Below are 26,601 nucleotides of genomic sequence, written 5' to 3'. Positions count from 1 at the left end.
TTTGGAGATCCATACCAAACTTCTTCAACCATGGATTGAAGGATGATGAGAAGGAAATTCTTTACCCAGAGAGTGGTGAACCTATGGAATTCTTTGCCACAGGATGCAGCAAAAATACCAAAGATGGTAGTTTCCCTCCCAGGTGCCAGGGTCCAGGATGTGTCTGATTGCATCCACAGTATCCTGAAGTGGGAAGGTGAACAGCCAGAAGTCGTGGTACATATCGGTACCAACGACATAGGTAGGAAAAGGGAGGAGGTCCTGAAAACAGATTACAGGGAGTTAAGAAAGAAGCTGAGAAGCAGGACCACAAGGGTAGTAATCTCAGGATTACTGCCTGTGCCACACGACAGTGAGTATAGGAATAGAATGAGGTGGAGGATAAATGCATGGCTGAGGGATTGAAGCAGGGGGTAGGGATTCAGATTTCTGGATCATTGGGACATCTTTTGGGGCAGGTGTGACCTGTACCAAAAGGAAGGGGTTGCATTTGAATCCCAGGGGGACCAATATCCTGGCTGGGAGGTTTGCTAAGGCTACTGGGTAGAGTTTAAACTAGAATTGCTGTGCAGTGGGAACCAAACCGAAGAGACAGAGGAAGTGGCTCAGAAATAGTCAGTGTGAGAGGGAGGATAGGCAGGTGATAGAGGAGGGATGCACTCAGACTGATTGCTTGAGATGCGTCTATTTTAATGCAAGGAGAATCATGAACAAAGCGGATGAGCTTAGAGCGTGGACTAGTACTTGGTCCTATGATGTTGTGGCCATTGCAGAGACTTAGATGGCTCAGGGGCAGGAATGGCTACTTAAAGTGCCAGGCTTTAGACAGAAACATAGAAACATAGAAAACCTACAGCACAATACAGGCCCCACAAAGTTGTGCCGAACATGTCCCTACGTTAGAAATTACCAGCCTTACCTATAATAGCCCTCTATTTTCTAAGCTCCATGTACAAAGTGTTTCGGAAAGAACAGGGAGCGAGACTAAAGAGGTGGGGGCGTTGCACTGCTAATCAGAGATAGTGTTATGGCTGCAGAAAAGGAGGAAGTCATGGGTGGAATTTAGAAACAGGAAGGGGTCAGTTATCTACTGGGTGTTATTTAACGACCACCCAATAGCAAGAGTGACATTGAAAAGCTGATAGGGAGACAGATTCTGGAATGATCTGAATAACAGTTTTGAATGTTAAAAGGCCTGAACAGATTAGATATGGCAAAGTGTTTTTCCATGCTAGGGGAGTCTAGGACACGACTTCCAGATTGAAGGACGTCCATTTAAAACAAAGATGTGGAGGAATTGCTTTAGTCAGAGGGTGGTAAATCTGTGGAATTTGTTGCCACAAGGCTGTGGAGGCCAAATCATTGGATGCACTTAAGGCAGAGATAGATCAGTTCTTAATTAGCCAGGGTATCAAGGGGTATGCAGAGAAGGCAGGGGAGTGGGGATGACTGGACGAATTGGATCAGCCCATGAATGAATGGCAGAGTAGACTCAATGGGCCAAATGGCCTACTTCTGCTCCTATATCTTATGGTCTAACAGGGTTGTCGTGATGGGTGGTTTTAATTTCCCAAATATTGATTGGCATCTTCCTAGAGCAAGGAGTTTAGATGAGGTGGAGTTTGTTAGGTGTGTTCAGGAAGATTTCCTGAAACAATATGTAGATAAGCCTACAAGAGGAGCAGCTGTACTAGATCTGGTATTGGGAAAGGAACCTGGTCAGGGGTCAGGTCTCTCAGTGGTAGAGTGTTTTGGAGATAGTGATCACAAATCTATCTCCTTTAACAGAGCATTGGAGAGGGATAGGAACAGACAAGTTAGGAAAGTGTTTAATTGGAGTAAAGGGAAATATGAAGCTACCAGGTAGGAACTTGGAAGCATAAATTGGAAACATTTTCTCAGGGAAATATACGGCAAAAATGTGGCAAATGTTCAGGGGATATTTATGTAGTGTTCTGCATAGGTACGTTCCAATGAGACAGAGAAAAGATAGTGGCGTACAGGAACAAAGGAAGTTGAAAATCTTGTCAAGAAGAAAAGCTTATGAAAAGTTCAAAAAATAGGTAATGATAGAGGTCTAGAAGATTATAACGCTAGCAGGAAGGAGCTTAAGAATGAAATTACAAGAGCTAGAAGGGGCCAAGAGAAGGCCTTGGTGAGCAGGCATTCTACAGGTATGTGAAGAAGAGGATAAGATGTGAGAGTACAGGACCAATCAAGTGTGACAGGACCAAGTTATACATGGTAAATGGTAGGACATTGAAGAATGCAGTAGAACAGAGTGATCTAGGAATAATGGTGCATAGTTCCCTGAAGGTGGAATCTCATGTAGATAGGGTGGTGAAGAAAGCTATTGGTATGTTGGCCTTTATAAATCAGAGCATTGAGTATAGGAGATGGCATGTAATATTAAAATTGTACAAGGCATTGGTAAGGCCGAATTTGGAGTATTGTGTACAGTTCTGGTCACCGGATTACAGGAAAGATGTCAACAGAATAGAGAGAGTACAGAGAAGGTTTACTAGAATGTTACCTGGGTTTCAGCACCTGAATTACAGGGAAAGATTGAACAAGTTAGGTCTTTATTCTTTGGAGCATAGAAGGTTGAGGGGGGACTTGATAGAGGTATTGAAAATTATGAGGGGGATAGATACAGTTGACGAGGATAGGCTTTTTCCATTGAGAGTAGGGGAGATTCAAACAACAGGACATGAGTTGAGAGTTAGGGGGCAAAAGTTTCAGGGTAACACGAGGGGGAATTTCTTTACTCAGAGATTGGTGGCTGTGTGGAGCGAGCTTCCAGTAGAAGTGGTAGAGGCAGGTTTGGTATTGTCATTTAAAGTAAAATTGGATAGGTATATGGACAGGAAAGGAATGTTGGGTTATGGGCTGAGTGCGGGTCAGTGGGACTAGGTGAGAGTAAGCGTTTGGCACGGACTAGAAAGGGCGAGATGGCCTGTTTCCATGCTGTAATTGTTAGATGGTTATATGGTTATAAAAAGTGTGCATGGAACCAATAGAGGTAGTGGAGGTACTTAATGAATACTTTGCTTCAGTATTCACTATGGAAAAGGTCTTTAGCAATTGTAGGGTTGACTTACAGTTGACTAAAAAACTTGAGCATATAGACATTAACAAAAAGAGGATATGCTGAGCTTTTGGAAAGCATCAAGTTAAATAAGTCACCAGGACTGAACAAGTTATACCCCAGGCTACTGTGTGAGGAGATTGCTGAGACTCTGGAAAAGACCTTTGCATCATCAATGGGGATGGGAGAGGTTCCAGAGGATTGGAGGTTTGCAGGTGTTGTTCTCTTATTATATAAGGGAGTAGAGATAGCTCAGGAAATTATAGACCTGCTAATCGACATTGACTATAATCTCCTTTAGTAAGAGGTAAAATTTCACTTTTATCCCAATTTATTTTATACCCTGATACTTTCCCATATTCTTCCAGTTATCCAGTTATATTTCCAGTTATATCTTCCAGTTATATATATATTCCAATATATCTTCCAGTTATATTCTTAGAAGATAATTTACACAATGAATACAATGGGTTTGTTAAATAAATCAAAACATCATCAGCAAATAAATTAATCTTATATTCCTCCAAATTAACTCTAAAACCCGTAATATCTGAGTCAGTTCTAATTAATTCAACTAATGGTTCTATCGCCAACACAAATAAAGCAGGTGATAATGGACAACCTTGTCTAGTTGACCTTGTTAACTGGAATGGTGTTGAAATTTGGCTATTTGTCACTACTTTAGCATTGGGATTAGTATTTAAGGTTTTAATCCAGTTTATAAAAGATACTCCTAAGTCATATTTTTCCAATACCTTAAATAAAAAATCCCATTCCAATCTATCAAATGCTTTTTCTGCATCCAAATCTACTGCCACACTTATTTCCTCCCTCTTTTGTGCCAAATGAATTATACTAAATAACCGGGTTACATTATCTGCCGATTGTCTATTGTTAATAAATTATGTTTGATCCATATGTATTAATTTTGGTAAATATTTAGATAATCTACTAGATAAAATTTTGCTATTATTAATTTTGCCCTGGAGATCCTGCCCTCTAACTGGGCACCTAATTCCCTGGACTCACTTTGCTGGATCTCGTCACCTCTTACCCATGTCATTGATACTGACGTAGGCCACGACCTCTGGCCGCTCACCCACCCACTTAACAATACTGTGGACTTCATCTGAGATGTCCCTGATCCTGGCACCCAGGAGGCAACATATCATCTGGGAATCTCACTCTCAGCCACAGAAGCTCCTTTCTGTTACCCTCATCAATCTGAATCCCCTGTCACTGCCGTTTGCCTTTTCTCCCTCTTCCCTTCTGAGGCACAGAGCCAGACTCAGTACCAGATACCCGACTGCTGTGGCTTTCCTCTGCTAGGTGATACCCCGCCTCAACAGTATCGAACACATCCTACCTGCTGTTGAGGGGAAAGGCCACAGGGGTACTCTGTACTGGCTGCCTCTCACCTTCTCCACCTGACAGTCACCCATTTACCCGTGTCCTGCACAGTGTGTGGAACTACCTGTGTGCTGTCTATCAAATGATCTCAGCCTCCTGAATGATCCAGAGTTCATCCAGTTCCAGCTCCAACTCCTTCACACAGTCTATTAGAAGCTGCAGCTGGATGCACTTCTTGTAGGTTTTGTCGTCAGGGACACTGAAGGTCTCCCTGCCTTCCCACATCCTGCAAGAAGAGCATTCCACTGCCCTGCCTGGCACCCCCACTGCTCTAAATTTTCAAAAAGACAGAATGAAAGAATAAATGGCAAAGAAAAATCTGCCTACGGACTAATCCTCCCCTAAGCCTCGATGAGGCAAACCCTCAAATACCACTCTAACACTGGCCCACTCACACAATGACAACTCTGCTGAAACCTAACTTCCAATCCAATTTTCCCAATCTCCTAAATATTTAAATACCCCATAATTATCAAAATATTGCCCTTTTTACATGCATTTTCTATATCCCTCTGTAATTTGTAGACCACATTCTGGCTACTGTTTGGAGGCCTGTATATAATTCCCGTCAGCATCTTTTTTTTAACCCTTGTAGTTTCTTAACTCTACCCACAAGGTTTCTACATCTTCTGATGTCGATCTCTTTCCAAGGATTTAATTGAATATTTACCAATAGAGCCACCCCAACCCCTCTGCCTACCTGCCTACCTTTTCCATACAATGTGTACACTTGGATATTAAGCTCCCAACTCTAATCTTCTTTCAGCCACAACTCAGATGCCCACAACATCATACCTGCCAATCTCTAACTGCTCCACAGGATCAACTCCCTTATTCCATCTACTGTGGACATTGAAATATAACACCTTCATCACCCTTTTTGTTTCTGGCCCCCTGTTACAATTTAACTCATCCCACTGACTGCAATTTTGCCCTATCGTTTGTCTGTCTGTCCTCACAGCCTCACTGCACACTGCAACTAGTTGTATACCAACTGCCCATCCTCAGCCCTATCACTGCGGTTCCCATCCCGCTGCCAAATTACTTTAAACCCTCCCCAACAACTCTAGCAAACATACCTGCAAGAATATTGAACCCTCAGGTTCAGGTGTAACCTGTCCTTTTGTACAGGTGGTTCCTTCCCCAGAAGAGATCCCAGTGATCCAGAAATCTGAAACCCTGCCCCCTGCACCAATTCCTCAGCCAGATCATCCTATTCTTACCCTCACTGGCCCGTGGTACAGGTGATAATCCAGTGATTACTACCCTGATGGTCCAGCTTTTCAGCTGACTGTCTAACTCCCTAGATTCTCTCTTCAGGAGCTCCTCCCTTTTCCTACCTATGTCATTGGTTCCAATATGTGCCACATCTTACAGCTGTTCACCCTCCCCTTTAGAATGCCATGGACTCGATTCAAGACAACTCTAACCCTGGGATCTGGGAGGTACACACCATCCGGGTTTCTCTTTCATGTCCACAGAATCTGCTTTCTGATCCTCTAATCATGGAATCCCCTGTCATTACGGACTCCTCTTCTCCTCATTCCCTTCGAAGCTGCAGAGCCAGAATCAGTGCCAGAGACCCAGCCGCTGCTCAACAGTATCCAAAGTGTTATACTTATTATTGTGGGAAACGGCCACAGGGGTACTCTGCACTGGCTGCCTATTCCCTCTCCCTCTCCTGACAGTCACCCAGGTAACTGCATCCTGTACCTGAGGGGTGACTACCTCCCCGTATCTCCTGTCTGTCACCTCCTCATTTTCCTGTATGAGCTGAAGGTCATCCAGCTGCAGCTCCAGTTCTTTAACACAGTCTCTGAGGAGATGTAACTCAGTGCACAGTGAGACTGCAGGTCTCCCAGAGTTCCCACATCTCTACAAGTAACACACACTAACTCCGGACCCAGTCTCAACACACTAGCTATGTACTAAATGAAAAAATATTACCAGAAACTTTCTTACTTACTTACTTAGAACCTCCAAATATGTTTGCCCAAGACTGTTGAGCCAAATCTGGACCACTAACGCTGGCCCACTCCTACAATGGCCACTGTGCTTACACCTCCTTTCTTTTTATTGATCCAAAGCTGATTTCAGCCAGCAGAAAGAAAACTGACTCCCCTGAGCTCTTTAGAAACTTTGCGTTGCATCACAAACAGATGCAGCGGAGGCGAAGAAACAGAGAAAAGGGAATAACATTTTTACAAGAGACAGGGAAGAGGTTAGTCGACATAATTGTAGAAATCAGAGGTTTATAAAAGATGCTGGTTGACAGTTTATCTCCAGAGTTGGAGACAGGGAGATCGAGAAAGGGGAGGGAGATGTCAGAGGTGGAACAACTGAATTTAAGGAAAGGGTGGAAGTTCGAGACAAAGCTGATAAAATTGATGAGCTCAGCATGGGTGTATGAAGTAGCACCAATGCAGTTGTCATTGTAGCAGTGGAAGAGTTGGGGAGTATAACTGGGGAAGGCCAAACATGGACTGTTCTACATTGCCAATGAAGAGGCAGGCGTAGCTAGGGCCCATTCGAGTTCCAATGGCTACACCTCGAGTTTGGAGAAAAAGGAAGGAAGCCAAATTTGAAAAATTTTTGAGGGTGAGGTCCGGTTCTGCCAGACGAAGGAGTATGGTGGTGAAGGGGAAATGGTTAGTTCTTCGTCAAGAAAGAAGTGCAGAGGCCTCATTGATGAGAGATAGGAGACAGGAGAAGGGGTCATCAGCACAGGGTGTGAAATCCTTGCCGAAGAGGTGGGCCTGGAGATAGTGGTGATGGAAGAAGAGCTCAATGCTGTAGTGGGCATGGAACTCATGGAGGTGTGAGCAAAGGGGTACAAAGGTGAGGCCCTCATTGAGGAAAAAACCTTCAGCCTCAAAGAGGGGAAGGTCGGAGGAAATTGAGACGACATAGCAAGGATCAAAGCTGAGATCAGAGAGGAGAAGAGAACTGATGGTGTTACAGGAGGGACGAGGTTTAGAGTGTTCAGGGAAGGTGGCGAAGTGAGAGACATGGGGTTGTAGAGTGTTCTGGAGATGGACAATCTTTCAACCTTTGCTGGACGTGCAGAAGGTGAAGATCTGGCAGGTGAAGGCATGGATCTAATTCAGGATAAAATATCGAAGAGGCCCATGACAGGCTGGAGAGAGAAAGGCCCAGAGCTGTGGCAGATACTGAGACAGAGTCACCAGGTAACTCTGAATGGCAGAAAGAGTGACGTGAGGAATGTGGAGGGAGAAGCAGTCAATTAAACACGAGTACCTGGAATCCTCAGTGGGTCCAGACCTAGAGACCTGAAAACGCAGCTGGAAGCCATGTGGCACAAGATGGTGGCATAGACAAGCTCCCAAGAAGGTTACGTGGTTCTGGTAGAGGGTCTTGGTGAGCACATGGTGGAAGAGTCAGAGAACAGCAGACATCGCAGAGGAGAAGCAGTGAGAGAGGGTTTCACTGAACTCCCATTGAAGAGCAAATTAAACACCAGAGCAATTCATCACATCAGTACGTCGAGGCAGTATAAGGGAAAACAATAACAATGCAGAATAAAGTGTCACAGTGACAAACAAAGTGAAGAGCAGAATCAGAGTCAGGTTTAATATCACTGGCATTTGTCATGAAATTTGTTGTCATGCTGCAGTAGTACATTGCAGTACCTTGCAATAAATAACAAAAAAACTGTAAATTACGGCGTATATATATATTTATGTAAAACAGTTAAATTAAAGAAGTTGTGCTAAAAGAGAGAAAAAAAAGTAGTGAGGTCGTGTTTATGGTTCAATGTCCACTCAGAGTTCTGATGATGGAGGGAGAGAAGCTGTTGCTGAATCAGAAACCTTCAGGCTCCTCTACCTCTTCCCTGATGGTAGCAATGAGAAGAGGACATGTCCTGGGTGATGCAGACAGTAAGGAGCAAGGCCATAGGTTAAGGGTGAAAGGTGAAATATTGAAGTGGAACCTGAAAGGGAACTTCTTCACTCAGTGGGTGGTGTGAGCATGGGACGAGCTGCCAGCAGAAGTGGTGGATGAGGGTTTGACTGGAACGTTTAAGACAGGTTTGGATACGTACATGGATTGGAGGGGTATGGAGGGCTGTGTTCTAGGTGCAGGTCAATGGGACTGGACAGAATACCAGTTCAGCACAGACTAGATGTGCTGGAGATCCTGTTTCTGTGGTGTAGTGCTCAATGATTCTATGACTCCCCAATTATTCTGAATCACTAACTGCCCATGTCACCGTCACTAATTCAGTGTGTTGTGCGCTCGTGGTTTCTGATAGTTTAAGAGCTGCTGTCATAATTTCTTGTCTGCTGTCATCCTGAACAGAAACACTGAACCCCGTTTTCCTCTCAGCTTCCACCGTAGATGATCCATAGAACATGGAACAGTACAGTACAGGAACAGGCCCTTCAGCCCACAATGTTGTGCTGAACCAATTCAATTGTAATCAAATGGCTAATGAAGTTAATCTCTTTAGTTTACACACTGTCCATATGCTTCCATTCTCTACCATCACACCAGGTAGCCACCACACTGTGTAAAAAAACTGCCCTTCATTTCTCCTTTGAAATTACCCTCTTCTCCTTAAATACTCCTCTGGTATTAGACATTTCATCCCTGGAAAAAATATACTCTCTGTCTACTCTATCTATGCCTCACATAATCTTATAAACCTCTATCAGATCTCCCTTCAGACTCCAACGCTCCAAAGAAAACAACCTCTCGTTATTGCCTATGTCCTCTAATCCAGATGCCATCCTGGTAAATCTCTTCTCTACTCTCTCCAAATCCAAGGCGTCCTTCCTATAATGGTTGACCAGAACTCTATGCAATACTCCAGATGTGGCCAAGCTAAAGATTTATAAAGAAGAAAAAGAAGAAAGCCCTTAACTCCGAGTGAAGTCATCTGGATGCCATTGTGAAAGCACTTTTTTTGCAGGCCTTCTGATTTTTAAGAGGTTGAGTTGCTAGCTTGATGCTCAGCTCGGGACCTGGCTGGACTTGAACTCTGGAATCTTCGCTCCGAAGTCTGGGGCTGATGCCACTACGCCACCTGCTGGCAGGGAGAGATTTATAAAGCTGCAACAAAACTTTCTAACTTTTGAACTCAATGCCTTGACTAATAAAGGCTAAATGCCATCTGCCTTCTTAACCACCCTACAATCTATGTCAACATTATCAATGAGCATTGACCCCAAGATCCACTTGCTCATCAACACTGCGAAGGATCTTGTTTTTTACATTTTACACTTCATATTTCACTGGTTTAAACACAGTCTGACATTTCTCTGCCCAGATTTGCAACTGATCTCTTCTTTGCCAGTCCTCTACACTATGCACGATGCAAACAATCTTCATATCATCAGCAAACCGACTAACCCACCCATCCACACTTTCATCCTGGTCACTTATCCACTTCAGACATCATCCATCTGTGAAAAATTTTGAAAGGGGTCTGTTTTCCTGACTCTGATCAACACCCCCCCCCCCCCCCCACCACCACCACAACATATAGTTTTGGTACAAATGATACTTTTGAAACATTTGTTACTCATACTATGGCATCTGTGTTTTTCTACACTTGTTTAACAACCAGTACGTGCTGCTCCAAACTCAGGGGCACCTCCCCCCACCTCGCCCCAGGTAGGAATGCTCTGAAGAATGTGAAATCAGATAGGGCAGATGATTCCTTCACTGCTGAGAACAGGTTTTCTTTTTCTGGAGGCGGGGTTAGTTAAATAAGTTCCTGAATTTGGAAACATTTCTTTAGCATGCATCTAGTTTCACAAAGTGTTCGCTGAGTGTATTTTCAGCTGTATTTTTCTATCTCTGCTATCCCTCCCTCCCTGAAGGATTTTCTGCTTTCTTATGCAGATTCATGCTTATTTCTTCAAGAACTCAGCTTGTGGTACTGACGCTTTTCTTAATATTTTATTTCTACCTTTCATTTATCATCTTGTTTTCACTGCAGCTTTTCATTCCTATTATCTGCCATCCCTGAGCAGGTACAATACTGAGGATACCTCTGAAGAATGAATTGTGAAGAATACCATCCCAACTAATTCATTGATTACTGACTGCTGCCTTCTCTTATACACTCAGTGGGCAGATAGAGTCAGAATAAAAAAATGATATTGAAACATTTCTTTTCCATCTCTTAATACACATGTATTCTCAGTAATAATAACAAAGACCACTAAATCTAATTAGTTAGGACCCTATCTGTACACAACAACAGATTGGATACATAACATTTAAATATCCAGATCTGATCTCCTCATCCCTGACACAGGGTCATTCTATCAACTGTTGACAGCTGTTCTCTCTCACACGGCAGGTGTATAAGAGCAGATAGGAGCAGAATTATGCCATTTGGCCCATCAAATCTGCTCCGCCATTCTGTCATGGCTGATCCCATTGTCCTATCAGCCCCAATCTCCTGCTTTCTCCCAGTATTCCTTCATGCCCTGACCAAACAAGAATCTATCAAACTCTGCCTTAAATATACATAAATACTTGGTCTCCACAACTGCCTGTTCCCCAGATTCCACAGAAATTCCTCCTCATCTGCATTCTAAAAGGATGCCCCTCTATTCTGAGGTTGCTTCCGCTGGTCTATGCTGGTCCGCTTAGACTCCTCCACTATAGGAAACATCCTCTCCATATCCAGTCCATCAAGGCCTTTCACCATTCCATATGTTTCAATGAGGTCATCCCTCATTCTTCCGAATTCTAGTGAATACAGGCCCAGAGCCATCTAATGCTCTTCATATGACCAGACATTCAATCTGGGAATCACTTTTGTGAATCTCCTTTGAACTCTCTCCAGCTTCAGAACATCCTTTCTAAGATACATGGCCCAGTACTGCTCACAGTACTCGAAGTGAGGCCTGACCAGTGCTTTATAAAGTTTCAACATTACATACTTGCTTTAATATTCTAGTCTTCTTGAAATGAATGCTAACATTGCATTTGCCTTCCTCACCACAGATACAACCTGCCAATTAGGTTTTAGGTAATTCTGCACAAGGTCTTCCAAGTCTGTTTGCACCTCAGTTTTTTGTATTTTCTCCCCATTTAGAAAATATTCAACCATTTCATTTCTTCTACCAAATTGCATGACCATACACTTCCTGACACTGTATTCCATCTGCCATTTCTTTGCCCATTCTCCTAATCTAATTACTTCAGTAGCCTACTTCCTAAAAACCACCTGTCTCTACACCTATTTTCATGTCATCTGCAAACTTTTCAACTATGCCATCAATTCCATCAGCCAATTGATTGATATATAACATAAAAAGAATTGGTCCCTACACAGACCCCTGTGGAACACCACTAGTCTCTGGCAGCCAATCAGAAAAGGCTTCCTTCAGTCCCACTCTTTGACTCCTGTCATCAGCCACTGCTTTATCCATGCTACAATCTTTCCTGTAATACCACGGGCTCGTAGCTTATTAAACAGCCTTGTGTGGCATCTTGTCAAATGCCTTCTGAAAATCCAAGTTCACAACTTCAACTGATTCTCCTTTGTCTATCTTGCCAATCTATTTCTTTTAGAGCAATGACCCACCCTTAGCACTATGTATGGACTGTTGTCTACACATGCACATTGCCCCTCTCTCTCTCTCTCTCTCTCACACTGTAGTGAGAATACACCAGTTAAAGCCATCTCCCATGTGCATGCCTTTATTTAATTGATATGTAATTGCACAGACACAACAAATTGATAGCAAGTACGAACCTGAATGTCAGAGAATATCGCCAACAGTTCTGGGATGAGACAGTGAGAGGAAGGAGTTGAACAGTATGGAGTAGGCTGTCATGGATGCACACAAAGGGACGCGTGAGTAACTGAGGGGCAGTGCTCTGATGAGCAAGAGAGACAGAGATTGGTTGGAAGTTTGAAGGGGCCAGCTGTTGATGTAGTGAGATCTGTAAAGAAACAGAACCCCTTTGTTACCTCTGCAGCCAACATGCCTGTGCTAGAAAAGGTGTTTGGCGTGATGGGAAGCCCATTGGAGCTTACAACGGGGTTTCAGAATATGTTTCAGGAGAAGGGAGAGAAGCTTTCTGCATACATTTTTAGGTTACAGAGGCAGCTAAATTGCTTGTGACGTAGAGGGGCCGTTCAAACAGCGGAGGTGAGTCAGTTAAGAATGGACCAAATGGTGAACAGTTCCCATTCACCGGACCTGATCACTTAGGGTCTAAGAATATCTTGTAAGATGCACCAACCTCCCTCGCTTGTTAAGCTGATCAGAGAAGTAAGAGAGGAGGAGAATGTGGGAGGCCTACGTCCTCAAGGTACAGTCCTCAGTAGTGGTCCCCTTGGCTGAGGTGACCACTGATAACCCACCCTGTGGAGTGGTGAAGGAGCTTTTGGCAGAGTTTAGGGAAGCGGACTCTCCAAGGGGATAGACTACAGAGAGGGCTGCCAGAGGTTGGGGTCCCGCGAGAAGGGCAGCGGCAGGTATTTTCTGTTATAACTGTGTTGAAGAGGGACACTTCAGGCAGGAGTGTGAATGCCCGGAATCCCCTCGGAGAGTGAACCCCTGGGTACCTAAGTGGAGAGACCCAGTGAGGGTCTCACTTGTCACCAGCTCTCAGGTTACTGCACTGTTCATTTTACAACCAGTATTTGACACATTTACCATTGACTCCACTCAGTGCGTGAGAGATCTGGGATCTTAGTACGGAAGACTATCCGTACGATGGTTACTTGCCATTGAAGCTGGAGTTTTCGGAGGCAGATGTGGGAGTAGCTGAGGCCCTTGATACATTAGTTCTGGTTTGTCCGGACCCAGTTGAGAAGGACGTAGCTTCAATTCTCATGGGGACGAATACTCCTACTGTGAGGAGGCTAGTGGGAGCCTGGAAGGAGAGTTGGAGTTGGAGAGAACTGTCTGAAAACATTGTCCATTCATCCTGTGTTTGGAGCTGCTTTTGAGGAAGCGCATGGCTGCTCTGGACTGGATGATGAGCATAAACGAGGGACTGTGATTCACCCACTCAAAACCAGTCGTGTTACAGTCTGGGGAAGTACCAAGAGTGAATTCCAAATTTCCAGGAACGCCTGTGGCCAAGGCCCTCTTGGTGGATACTCTGGAAGACCATGAAGAGGTGTCGGGCTTACCTGATGAGGCACTGTTGAGCCCTGAACTGCAGAAAGGAAGAATATAACTACAGCTGTGAAGATCCCTGCTGCACCCGGTGACCCAATGATCTCCGTCTCAGAGGCTGATGTTAGGCTGTCTTTAAAGAGAATGAACCCTTGCAAGGCAAAGGTCCCAATGGAGTACCAGGTAAAGCTCTGAAAAGTTGTGCCAATGAACTGGTGGGAGTATTCAAGGATATTTTTAACCTCCTACTGCTACGGGCAGAAGTTCCCACTTGCTTCAAAAAGGCAATCATTATACAAGTGCCTAAGAAGAATAACGTGAGCTGCATTAAGGACTATCGCCTAGTAGCGCTCACATCTACAGTGATGAAGTGCTTTGAGAGGTTGGTCATGACTAGAGTGAATTCCTGAATCAGCAGCGACTTGGACCCATTGCAATTTGCTTATCGCCGCAAAAGGTCAACAGCAGATGCAATCTTAATGGCTCTTCACACGGCCTTAGACCAACTGGAAAATACAAACACCTATGTCAGAATGCTTTTCTTTGACTATAGCTCAATATTCCCCCAATCCTGATTGAGAAGTTACCTCTGTACCTCCCTCTGCAACTGGACCCTTGACTTCCTAACCAGAAGACCACAATCTGATTATCAACACTGGTGAACCTCAGGGGAGTGTGCTTAGCCCACTGCTCTACTCTCTCTATACCCATGACTGTGTGGCTAGGCCTAGCTCAAATACCATCTATAAATTTGCTGATGATACAACCATTGTTGGTAGAATCTGAGATGGAGCCGAGAGGGCGTAAAGGAGGGAAATATGCCAACTAGTGGAGTGATGTCGCAGCAACAACCTTGCACTCAATGTCAGTAAGATAAAAGAGCTGATTGTAGCTCTGAGGAAGGGTAAGATGAAGGAACACATACAAATCCACATAGAGGGATCAGAAGTGGAAAAAGTGAGCAGTTTCATGTTCCTGGGTGTCAAGATATCTGAGAACTTAACCTGGTCCCAACATATCGATGCAGTTACAAAGAAGGCAAGACAGTGACTATACTTTATTACAAGTTTGAAGAGAGTTGGTATGTCAACAAATACACACAAAAACTTCTATAGATGTACCATGGAGAGCATTCTGACAGGCTGCATCACTGTCTGGCATGGGGGTGGAGCAACTGCACAGGACCAAAGTAAACTGCAGAAGTTCAAAGTACCCAGGACATCTTCAAGGAGTGGTGTCTCAAAAAGGCAGTGTACATAATTAAGGACCTTGAGCACCCAGGGCATGTCCTTTTTTCACAGGTAGGAGGTACAGAAGCCTGAAGGCACAAACTCAACGATTCAGGAACAGCTTCTTCCCCTCTGCGATCCGATTCCTAAATGGACATTGACCTCACTTTTTAATATATATTATTTCTGTTTTTATATGATTTTTAATCTATTCAATATATGTATACTGTAACTGATTGATTGATTGATTGATTTTCCTGTTATTTTATATTATGTATTGCATTGAACTACTGCTGCTAAGTTAACAAATTTTACAATGTCAGTGATAGCAAACCTGATTCTGATTCTGAGAAGTCCTCAGTTGTACGGGTGAACAGGACAACAGTGAGTGCCAGGAACGCCTTGGATAGGGAGGTCACCCTCAGGTAGGGGATGCCAATGATGCACCTGTTCCCAGTGATGGTAATGTCTTGTGTCCCTTTGAGAAAAGCCAGGGAGAATCTCTCTCCGAAAAGAGAAAAGATGACTGCTGAGTCATTAAAATTTGGGGACTCCCCAGTACCTGGAGGTTGGAAGAAGAGGTTGATAGAGAAAATGTTCAAGCTGTAAGATGTCTTTTCTACTGATGAGTTTGATATGCATTGTTCAAAGAGCATTCACAACACCATCTGGGTAACAGACAACACCCTATTCACAGAAAGATCATGGCAACTGGCACTTGTAGAGGTGGAGGACATTTGGCAGCATCTGCGGAAGTTAAAGGAAGCTGGGATCATCACTGAGTCCAGAAGCCCTTACGTGTCTCCAGTCATGGTGGCCAGGAAGAAGAATGGGAAGGTATGGATGAGTGTGGACTTTCGGACCCTGAACAGGCATACAGTCCCCGATCAGTATATAGTACCGAGAGTCGAGAATGTGCTGGCCTGCCTGAATGGTGCACTGTGGTTCAGTGTGCTGGACTTGAGGAGTGGGTATTACCAGATCCCCATGACTGAGTCCAATAAAGAAAATTATGGTGGTGTCTGAAAAGAGGATGCTGTCCAAGTTGCATGCCATCTTGGACAACGACTCCCATCCACTCCATAATGTACTGGTTAGGCACAGGAGTACATTCAGCCAGAGACTCATTCCACCGAGATGTAACACTGAACGTCATAGGAAGTCATTCCTACCTGTGGCCATCAAACTTTACAACTCCTCCCTTGGAGTGTCAGACACCCTGAGCCAATAGGCTGGTCCTGGACTTATTTTTTCCACTTGGCATGATTAACTTATTATTATTTAATTATTTATGGTTTATATTGCTATATTTCTTCACTATTCTTGGTGGTGCAGCTGTAATGAAACCCAATTTCCCTCGGGATCAATAAAGTATGTCTGCCTGTCTGTAAATACTTATCTGAAATATGTGTCTGATATGAGAAGGGAGCTGAAAAAGGCTTATGAATTAGCTGCAGTTTTGGAAAAGCAGAATCGAGGAAATAAGAGGAAGTATAATCAAACAATCAGGTTCTCCCAACTCATGTCTGGAGACCGATTCCTTATAAAGAATTTAGCGCTACCTGGGAAGCATAAGCTGGCTGACCACTGGGTGGCTACACCCTACATAGTGGAGAGTCAGATGTCAAATGTACCAGTTTTCCAGGTGAATCCAGAGGATGGGAATGGGCCTATCAAGACTCTTCATTGGAACCACCTTCTACCTCTGGGACAAGAGGTGTGTGTTGACCCAGAGCCTGACCTGGACCATACACCTAGGAAGAGGACACTGTGTTGACATGGAGAGACTGAAGGATCAGCAGCAGGAAATATTAGACCGGCCTCTGCCCCTGAATGGGATACAGATTTGGAGGATGAGGGAACGGGGGTGTGGTGTATGCTGCCTTTTGTCAACTCCCCCATAATTGAGGAAGAGGTTCACAACCTTTCTCACGCTGAGCCAGGTGAAATTGGGGGAACTGTCTGTGGACAGGCAGGTTTGCAGCTGGACCACGAAGGAGGGCTGGGCTCTGAAGTAACTGGGAATGAAACTGAACTCAGCCAAGTGGCAGAGGGATCTCAGATGCAGGAAGGCACGAGTGATAGAGCAGGGGAGGTCTTGTCATGTAGACCAGAAGTATCCCAAGGAATGTCTGAAACTGAAGATGTAGATGATGGGATATGGCAGTTCAAAGAGTCAGGGGACCCCCAGATAGGCCGGCCTACGTGGCTTCGGGGTACAGAGGCTTGCGACTATCCCCTTAGTGAGATAAGTCACTATCATTTACAAATGGGTTGGAGGTTCGGACATTATGAAATTCTTCTGAAAGTGGTGTTATTAATGATGGGGATGGCAAATAATTTCAAAGTCAGGAGGACGTGACTATTTTGGTGTGGGGAGAGTGTAATGCACTGCTTCATATTTTTTACTGTTATGCTGAATGTATTTCATTTTGGCAGCTCTGTAAGAGCAGTCTGTTCTGTTTTCACACTTGTTCGGGTTACTGTTGAAGATAAGAGGAGAAATGTGTAGCATCTGAATAGGATAATCAGATTAAAGAGAGGTTTCTCTGGTGAGGGACACCAAGGTTGGGCTTAGAGCTTTCGTTCAAGAGGAGATGAAGAGAGAAGACGCTGAGGAGAACCGGTCATGGCATAAAATCTGGTAGCAGACCCTTTTGTTCGAGGTGGATTGTGAGAAGTTGGAAAGTGCTCTGTGCATTCACGTTGACCGAGGGCCCAGAATGTAAGTGACAGAGGAGTTCAAGATGAGCTCCAACTTGTGCACATTTGACTGTTTAATTAAAATGGGCCCTTTTCTTTTTGTTATTCTCCACTAACCCTTTAGTTCAGATTCATAAACATGTTTCCTTTAATTGTATACAGTGTACTCTCTGTTATTTCATGGCATTAATTTGTAACAGGGTAGTAAATGACACAGCATCCATGCAAACAAGGGTTTGGGGTGGGAACAAGCATCCCTTAATCTCATGAGTTTGGCAGGACCAGAGCTTGTCTTCACTCAACTTACACAGCCACGGAAACCAGGGTGTTTCAACTGGGGTGCTAGGACAGGCAGTCTCTTATACAAGGTTGTAACCCCTGATAAGCCAGCCAGCAAGCAAGATGTTTGACAAAATTGTTACAATGTTACAAAATCACTTGAGCCCTAAACCACTGGTAATAGCTGAGAGATTTAGATTTTACAAAAAAAAACATTCAAAGGATGAAAGCATATCTGAATACATTGCAGAACTGTGCAAACTTTCTCAGCACTGTGACCTTAGAGATGGATTTTCTGATGCATTAAGGGACAGGCTTGGATGTGGCATGCATAGTCAAAGCACTCAGAAGAGACTACAGTCAGAAAGAGACCTAAGGCATTGGTCATTGCAACACCATTGGAGACAACAGCAAATGATATAGCAGAACTAAAGAAAAAGAGGTTAATATGTGAAATGCAGAAAATGTCCTTGAATGGTGCAAATAGCAAAAACTTTATGATGTGGCAAATCCTCCTATGATGCAAATGATTGTTGGTTCTAAGAAAATGTTTGCAGAAAGTGTCACAGACAAAGTCACACAGAGAGAGTGTGCAAGGCTGACAAAAAGCACAAACAAAAAAAAATACACCAAGTGAAAAGTTTCAAACACAAAATTAATCAAATGCATAAAGTGACTGAACAGAAAAAAAAAGCAGACAACACAGAGTCTGATGGAGGTGAGCTGTCATGCTCAGAACTGCACAGTGTTACTGAAACAGCTTACAAAATCATATGGATCTCAACAGGTGTGACTGGTGTAAAAGTAAAAATGGAGCTGGATACAGGGCAACACGAGTGAATCTGCAGATGCTGGAAATAAATAAAAACATAAAATACTGGTAGAACTCAGCAGGCCAGACAGCATCTATGGGAGGAGGTAGTGATGACACTTTGGGCCGAAACCCTTCATCAGGAGAGGATGCAGGGACATAGGGTCAGCTTTGTCTATAATTTCAGAGGCTGACTACAACGGACTGTTTTCAGAGATAACATTAGAGAAGACCTCAGTGATGCTAACGTCCCACACAGGTGAAAAAGTGTCTCCCAAAAGCAAACTGAAAGTGAATATGATGTATGGAGGCCAAACACAGCAGTTAGAGCTTTATGTTGAATGGTGGAGGGCCAGCACTTTTGGGACTTGAATGGTTGAGAAAAATCCAACTAGATTGGCATTCAATCAAAGCTCTCAATGTATCATCAACATGCAACTGCAGCCCAAACAGTACCACTAACAAGAGACTGCCTATCTGCAAATGGAGATTGAGGCAAAAAGCAGGAAGTTCCTCACAATCAACTCTCACAAGGAACTCTTTCAATCTAATCACTTCGTTTTTGACATCACATCAGCACCTTGTTAAAGAACAATGGACCAAGTTCTCCAAAATACCCGAGCAACACAATGTTACCTTGAGGACATCATAACTGGCAAGAATAATGAAGAGCACCTTCAGAACCTTGGTAAAGTGCTTACAGGCTGAGTGAGTGTGGTCTGCATGCAAAGAGAGAGAAATGTGAGTTTTTCAAAAACGAAATCTTATATTGTGGACATGTCATTGTCAAGCGTGGCTTACAAGAGAAGCTTGAAGCAGTGCTGCAGGCACTCAAACCAGAAATATGTTACCACTCAGGTCTTGTAAACTACTACTTTGGTTAGTCCCCAACATTGCTACAGTGCTGCACCCAGTGTATGCATTGTTGTAAACAGCAGCTAAGGGGGAATGGTCAGAAAGATGTGAAAGAGCATTCAAGGAAACAGAGACTATTAACATCTGATGTACTGCTCACACATTATGACCCATCTCCGCCCATCATACTGGCATGTGATGCATCCCCTTATGCCATTGGAGCCATTTTGTCACACACTTTGAAAAGTGGATCTGAACGTCTGATTGTGTTTGCCTCAAGATCACTGATGATTGTGGAATGCAACAATTCTCAGATTGTTCAAGGATACCAAACAAAACAGCAATGCAACATACACAAAATGCTGGTGGAACACAGCAGGCCAGGCAGCATCTATAGGAGAAGCACTGTTGACGTTTCGGGCCGAGACCCTTCATCAGGAATCAATGCAGATGGCTTGTCACAATCTCTTGTCATCCTCAACAGAAACACTGAACCCCGTTTTTCTCTCAACTTCCACCATGGATCCATACAGTACAGGAACAGGCCCTTCAGCCCACAATGTTGTGCTGAACCAATTTAATTGTAGTAAAATAGCTAACAAAGCTAATCTTCTTTGTCTACACACTGTCCATATCTTTCCATTTTCCTCACATTCATCGGTCGATCTAAAGGTCTCTTAAAAGTCTCTAATGTTTCTGCCTGTCCCACCACCCAGGTAGCAACCACTCTTGGTGTTAAAAACCTGCCCATTCATATCCTTTGAAATTACCTCCTCTCATCCATAATATACACAACAAGATTCTCACACATCTTCCCTGCAACTAGTTTACCTGTGATGTTGCACACAGCAAGTGCTACAGTGGTGCAGTGGTTAGAATGATGCCATTACAAATCTCACCATTCTGACATTTGGTGTTCAATTCCTGCACCAATTTGTAATGAGTCTCTCTCCATCCTCCCTGTGGAATGCAGGTGTTTCCTCCAGTTCCTCTGATTTCCTCAGAATTTCCTCCAAAGAGGCTAATTGGTCATTGTAAATTGTCTGGTGACTAGGTTAGGGTTAATTGGGTTTGTTTGGGGTTGCTGGGGTGACGTGGCTCTAAGGCCCAGAAGGGCTGGCTCCGTGTTGTATCACTAAATAAAACAGCTGAAAGTTAATAGAAACTGAGCATAAGCCAAGTAAAAATGTACTTTGACCTTTGAATTTTATATAACGATATAACTATATAACAATTACAGCACGGAAACAAGCCATCTCGGCACTTCTAGTCCATGCTGAACGCTTACTCTCACCTAGTCCCACTGACCCACACTCAGCCCATAACCCTCCATTCCTTTCCTGTCCATATACCTATCCAATTTTACTTTAAATGACAATACCAAACCTGCCTCTACCACTTCTACTGGAAGCTCGTTCCACACAGCTACCAATCTCTGATCAAAGAAATTCCCCCTTGTGTTGCCCTTAAACCTTTGCCCCCTAACTCTCAACTCATGTCCTTTTGTTTGAACCTCCCCTACTCTCGATGGAAAAAGCCTATCCACATTAACTCTATCTATCCCCCCTCATAATTTTAAATACCTCTATCAAGTCCCCCCTCAACCTTCCACACTCTAAAGAATAAAGACCTAACTTGTTTAAACTTTCTCTGTAACTTAGGTGCTGAAACCTAGGTAACATTCTAGTTAATCTTCTCTGTACTCTCTCTATTTTGTTGACATCTTTCCTATAATTCGGTGACTAGAACTGTACACAATATTTCAAATTTGGCCTTACCAATGCCTTGTACAATTTTAACATTACATCCCAACTGCTATACTCAATGCTCTGATTTATAAAGGCCAGCATACCAAAAGCTTTCTTCACCACCCTATCTACATGAGATTCCACCTTCAGGGAACTATGCACCATTATTCCTAGATCACACTGTTCTACTGCATTCTTCAATGCCCTACCATGTACCATGTATATCCTATTTGGATTATTCCTACCAAAATGTAGCACCTCACACTTATCAGCATTAAACTCCATCTGCCATCATTCAGCCCACTCTTCTAACTGGCCTAAATCTCTCTGCAAGCTTTGAAAATCTACTTCATTATCCACAAACGCCACCTACCTTAGTATCATCTGCATACTTACTAATCCAATTTACCACCCCATCATCCAGATCATTAATGTATATGACAAACAAAATTGGACCCAGTACGGATTCCTGAGGCACACCACTAGACACTGGCCTCCACCTGACAAACAGTTATCCACCACTACTCTCGGGCATCATCCATCCAGCCACTGTTGAATCCATTTTACTACTTCAATATTAATACCTAACAATTGAACCTTCCTAATTAACCTTCCATGTGGAACCTTGTCAAAGGCCTTACTGAAGTCCATGTAGACAACATTCACTGCTTTACCCTTGTCAACTTTCCTTGTAACCTCTTCAGAAAATTCAATAAGATTTGTCAAACATGACCTTCCACGCACAAATCCATGCTGACTGTTCCTAATCAGACCCTGTCTATCCAGATAATTATATATACCATCTCTAAGAATACTTTCCATTAATTTACCCTCCACTGACGTCAAACTGACAGGCCTATAATTGCTAGGTTTACTCTTAGAACCATTTTTAAACAATGGAACCACATGAGCAATACGCTGATCCTCTAGCCCCATCCCCATTTCTAATGACATTTGAAATATTTCTGTTAGAGCCCCTGCTATTTCTACACCAACATCCTTCAAGGTCCTAGGGAATATTCTGTCAGGAACCGGAGATTTATCCACTTTTATATTCCTTAAAAGCACCAGCACTTCCTCCTCTTTAATCATCACAGTTTCCATAACTTCCCTACTTGTTTCCCTTACCTTACACAATTCAATATCCTTCTCCTTGGTGAATCTCCCCCATCTCTTTCAGCTCCACACATAGCTGCCCACTCTGATTCTCTAAGGGACCAATTTTATCCCTCACTATCCTTTTGCTATTAAATATAACTGTAGAACCCCTTCAGATTTATTTTCATCTTACTTGCCAAAGCAACCTCATATCTTCTTTTAGCTTTTCTAATTCTTTCTTAAATCCTTTCTTCCATTCTTTATATTCCCCGAGCACCTCATTTACTCCATGCTGCCTGTAACGTTCTCGCTTGGGTGTAACGGAACCCGAGTTAAACGCCGAGGTAAACCGTAGTCAATGAAAACAAGGTCGCAGTAAGATTAACCAGTAAGATTAAGTAAGTTCACTCTTCCACATTAACGTATGGTGAAAACTGTTGATAAAACAATACAAGATTGGTACAGTATTTGTTTCCTTCTAGATATCACATTTACATCGTGAATACTTGCAAAGGTAAAACTACAACAACTGCATTACATTAAAGTGCAGCATACAGTCAGAATCTATCTACACCATTGACTGCTTTAAATACACTTCAACACAAACTATCCCGACTCTTTAACTAACAAAAACATAAACCTTATCGACCGTGGTTACTTTTAACGGAATCAGCGTTAACATTTTAATTCAACATATCGATTATCTATGACTTACAGCGTTGCTTTCACTATGTTTCTGGTGCGTAGAAGACAACCTTTCTTGCGCTGGACTGGCACATGTGTGGCCCCCACCTTCCCGTCTTTCCCAAACCGGTATTTTCCCACAGGACGTGGCAAAACCGGATGTGACGTCATCGCATGCCGCGATATATTACAGACAACGAATTTACTTAAACAATCCTAACTTTAACTAAAAAATGCTAACACATGAATTACTAAGCAAAAATATTATAAACTAAATAACTGCCATAAAGGCAGCACACTCCCCGCTTGACCTTCGTAAGGTCACGATGAACATAATACAAAACTTAGTCTCTAAATCAGTCATTAGGTAGAAGTAGAATGACTTCTGTAACTGGCCTTTGGTAAATTTTCACATTGCCTTGGTCGGTAGTTTTCAACTCGATTTTCCTGACATGTCCATCCCAACTAGGGAATGTGGCAGTGATTCTGGCCATTGGCCAGCAGTTGCAGGAGATTTGCTTGTCCCTGAGCAGGACTAAATCTCCAACTTGAATATTCCTGCCGGGTTCTGTCCACTTTTGTCTGTGTTGCAACAAAGGTAGATATTCCTGTCTCCAACGAGACCAGAACTGATTTGCCAGAGCCTGGACTTGCCTCCATTGCTTTGTGTACAAATCCTTATCAGAGAAGTCCCCTGGTGGAGGGGGAGCTCCTGCCTTCTGCGTAAGGACCATTGATGGCAAGAGTATGAAGGGGTTTTCCGGGTCAGAAGACACGGGTAGGAGTGGTCGTGCATTTATAATGGCTGTGACCTCTGCCATTAGTGTGCACAGTACCTCGTGGGTCAATCGGGTGCGTTGCTGCAGAAACATTGAATCAAGAATTCTTCTGGCGATACCAATCATCCGCTCCCATGCGCCTCCCAAGTGAGAGGCATGTGGTGTGTTGAACTCCCAGTTGCATCCCTGCTGACTGAGGTATTTTTGCACTGTTTTGTCCATCCCCAGCTCCTTTGATGCTCCAACAAAGTTCGTGCCGCAATCAGACCTTAACTGTTTTGCAGGGCCTCTTAGCGTGAAGAAGCGCCTGAGAGCGTTAATGCAGCTGGATGTATCTAAAGATTCGATGACCTCAATGTGTACCGCTCTTGAACTCATGCAGCTAAACATGATGGCCCACCGCTTGCTCTCTGCTTGTCCTCCTCTGGTGCATCCTGTAGTGATAGTCCAGGGACCAAATACGTCGAGCCCCACATATGTAAAAGGAGGACAGGCTTCGAGGCGTTCTGGTGGGATGTCCGCCATACGTTGAACTTCCAACCTGCCTCGCAGTTTCCTGCAGGTTACACATTTATGAAGTACTGCATTGATCAGTGTTTTACCACCCAAGATCCACAGTCCCGCTGCCCTGATTGCTCCTTCCGTCAGGTGATGGCCTTGATGCTTTACCTGTTCATGGTGATGGCGAGTGAGCAGTAAGGACACGTGGCTGTCTTTGGGCAGGATTACTGGACTCTTTTCTGCAGCTGGAAGTTGGGAGTGGATTAACCGGCCTCCGATGCAGATGATAGCGTTCTTCAGGATCGGGCTGAATTTCCTCAAGGGGCTGTCCTTTGGTATTGGTTTATTAACTTGGATAGCTGAAAACTCCCCTGCAAAAGCCGCTCTTTGAGTTGCTTTAAAGATGACGTCCTTTGCCTGGGCCAATTCGTCCGCAGTGCGAGGTAAGTTACATTTGTGCCATCCCCTACATTTACTGTTTCGGGATGACCGTTTGTGTGATCTGGCCATGTGAATGAGGAACGCAAGTCCTCTCACTAAAGAATGCAAAGTGGAGAACCGTTGAAAGCGTTCGTTAGTACGTATCGATTCTTCGAGGTAGGTGGCTCCTGTTTGTATTTGCGGGCGAATTTCCGAGTCTCTTTCGGATTCGATCAGCTCAAATGTCTCGCTCATTTGAGTCTTTTCCGTTGGTGGCTGATACAGAAAGGGGGGTCAGGTGAATCAGGATGTCTGAGCCAGGCGGGATGCAGGTAAGGATCTCGACGCATGGTCTGCAGGGTTATCCTCGGTACGTACATAATGCCATTGTTCGGGCTTTGAAGACAGGCGGATACATTGAACTCTATTATGAACGTACACGTAGAAGCGTTTTGATTCGTTATAAATATAACCAAGCACTACTTTGCTATCTGTGTAGAACTTGACCTCGTCGAACTCTAGGTCTAGCTCGTCCTGGATAAGCTCTGCTATTTCCACAGCCAGGACAGCTGCGCACAGTTCAAGCCTTGGAATTGTCGGCTCGGACTGGGAAGTGAGCTTCGCCTTACCGGTTACAAATCCTACTTCAACTTGACCATCCTACTTCGACTTGACCACCCTTCCTGACCACTTTCAAGTAAGCCACAGCACCGATGGCCTTGGTAGACGCATCCGAAAAAACACACAATTCTGTGTGCGCTGCCTCGGTGGGTGAGGTCGCAGTGTACATACGTTGGATATGAAGCTGTTTTAGGTCTTGAAGTGAATCTCTCCAAGCCTCCCATTTGCTTAGCTTGTCTTCTGGTAAGGGAGTATCCCAGTCAGAGAGCTCAGAGGTAAGTTCTCTGAGAAGGACTCTTCCTTGGATCGTAACTGGTGCCAGTAGACCCAAGGGATCGAAAACACTGTTGACAGTGGAGAGAACTCCACGGCAGGTAAATGGCTTGACCACAGTCGGCACGGAGAATGTGAATGTGTCAGTCGTAATCTCCCAAAGGAGACCCAAGCTCCTTTGTGTGGGTATGGTTTCTCCATCTAAATCTAGGTCTTTGATTGCCAGAGCACAGTCATCGTGTGGAAAGGCCTCCATTACTGCCTGACAGTTTGATGCGAACTTGTGCAAGCGGAGGTTTGACTCAGCGAGTGAGGCTTGTGTACGTCCGAGCAGATCGATTGCTTCGTTTTCTTTCTGTAGTGATATCAAGCCGTCGTCGACATAGAAGTGCCTTTCTACAAACTGAACGGTGTCGTCACCGTGCTCCTGTGCGCCCCCCCGATGGCTCTTCGCAGCCCATAGATGGCCACGGCAGGTGATGGACTGTTGCCGAAAACGTGGACTTTCATCCGGTACTCAATGACTTTCTTGTTAATGTCATTGTCCTTGTACCATAAGAAACGGAGGAAATTGCGATAATCCTCCTTTACTAAGAAACAATGGAACATCTGCTGGATGTCCGCTAAGATTGCGACCTTCTCTTTCCGGAAGCACAGCAGGACCCCGAGAAGGGTATTGTTTAGGTCGGGACCTGTAAGGAGCACGTCATTAAGGGAGACACCAGCGCACTGAGCACTGGAGTCAAAGACCACCCTGATCTGATTGGGCTTTTGTGGGTGGTAAACCCCAAATGTTGGGAGGTACCAGCACTCCCCGCCTTCCCTCAGTGGTGGTGCTACTTCAGCATGTCCGTTAGCGAAGATCTTCTCCATAAATGCTACGTATTGTTGCTGCATCTCAGGTTTCCTTTTTAGGGTTTTTTGCAAGGACGTGAACCGCTTGACTGCCTGCTCTTTGTTGTTTGGCAAGCGCTGGCGTGGTTCTC

The 26,601-nt window shown here is 44.1% G+C and overlaps 1 protein-coding gene across 4 annotated transcripts in view; it reads right to left on the bottom strand.

Moving 5' to 3' along the window:
- Window positions 1-26,601, bottom strand: part of LOC140719069 (uncharacterized) — a 165,726-nt gene that overhangs the window by 113,546 nt on the left and 25,579 nt on the right. The window lies entirely within an intron of this gene.

Source organism: Hemitrygon akajei, chromosome 2 (assembly GCF_048418815.1).
Source record: "Hemitrygon akajei chromosome 2, sHemAka1.3, whole genome shotgun sequence".
Lineage (NCBI taxonomy): Eukaryota > Metazoa > Chordata > Chondrichthyes > Myliobatiformes > Dasyatidae > Hemitrygon > Hemitrygon akajei.
This window is presented reverse-complemented; position numbering and strand designations above follow the sequence as displayed.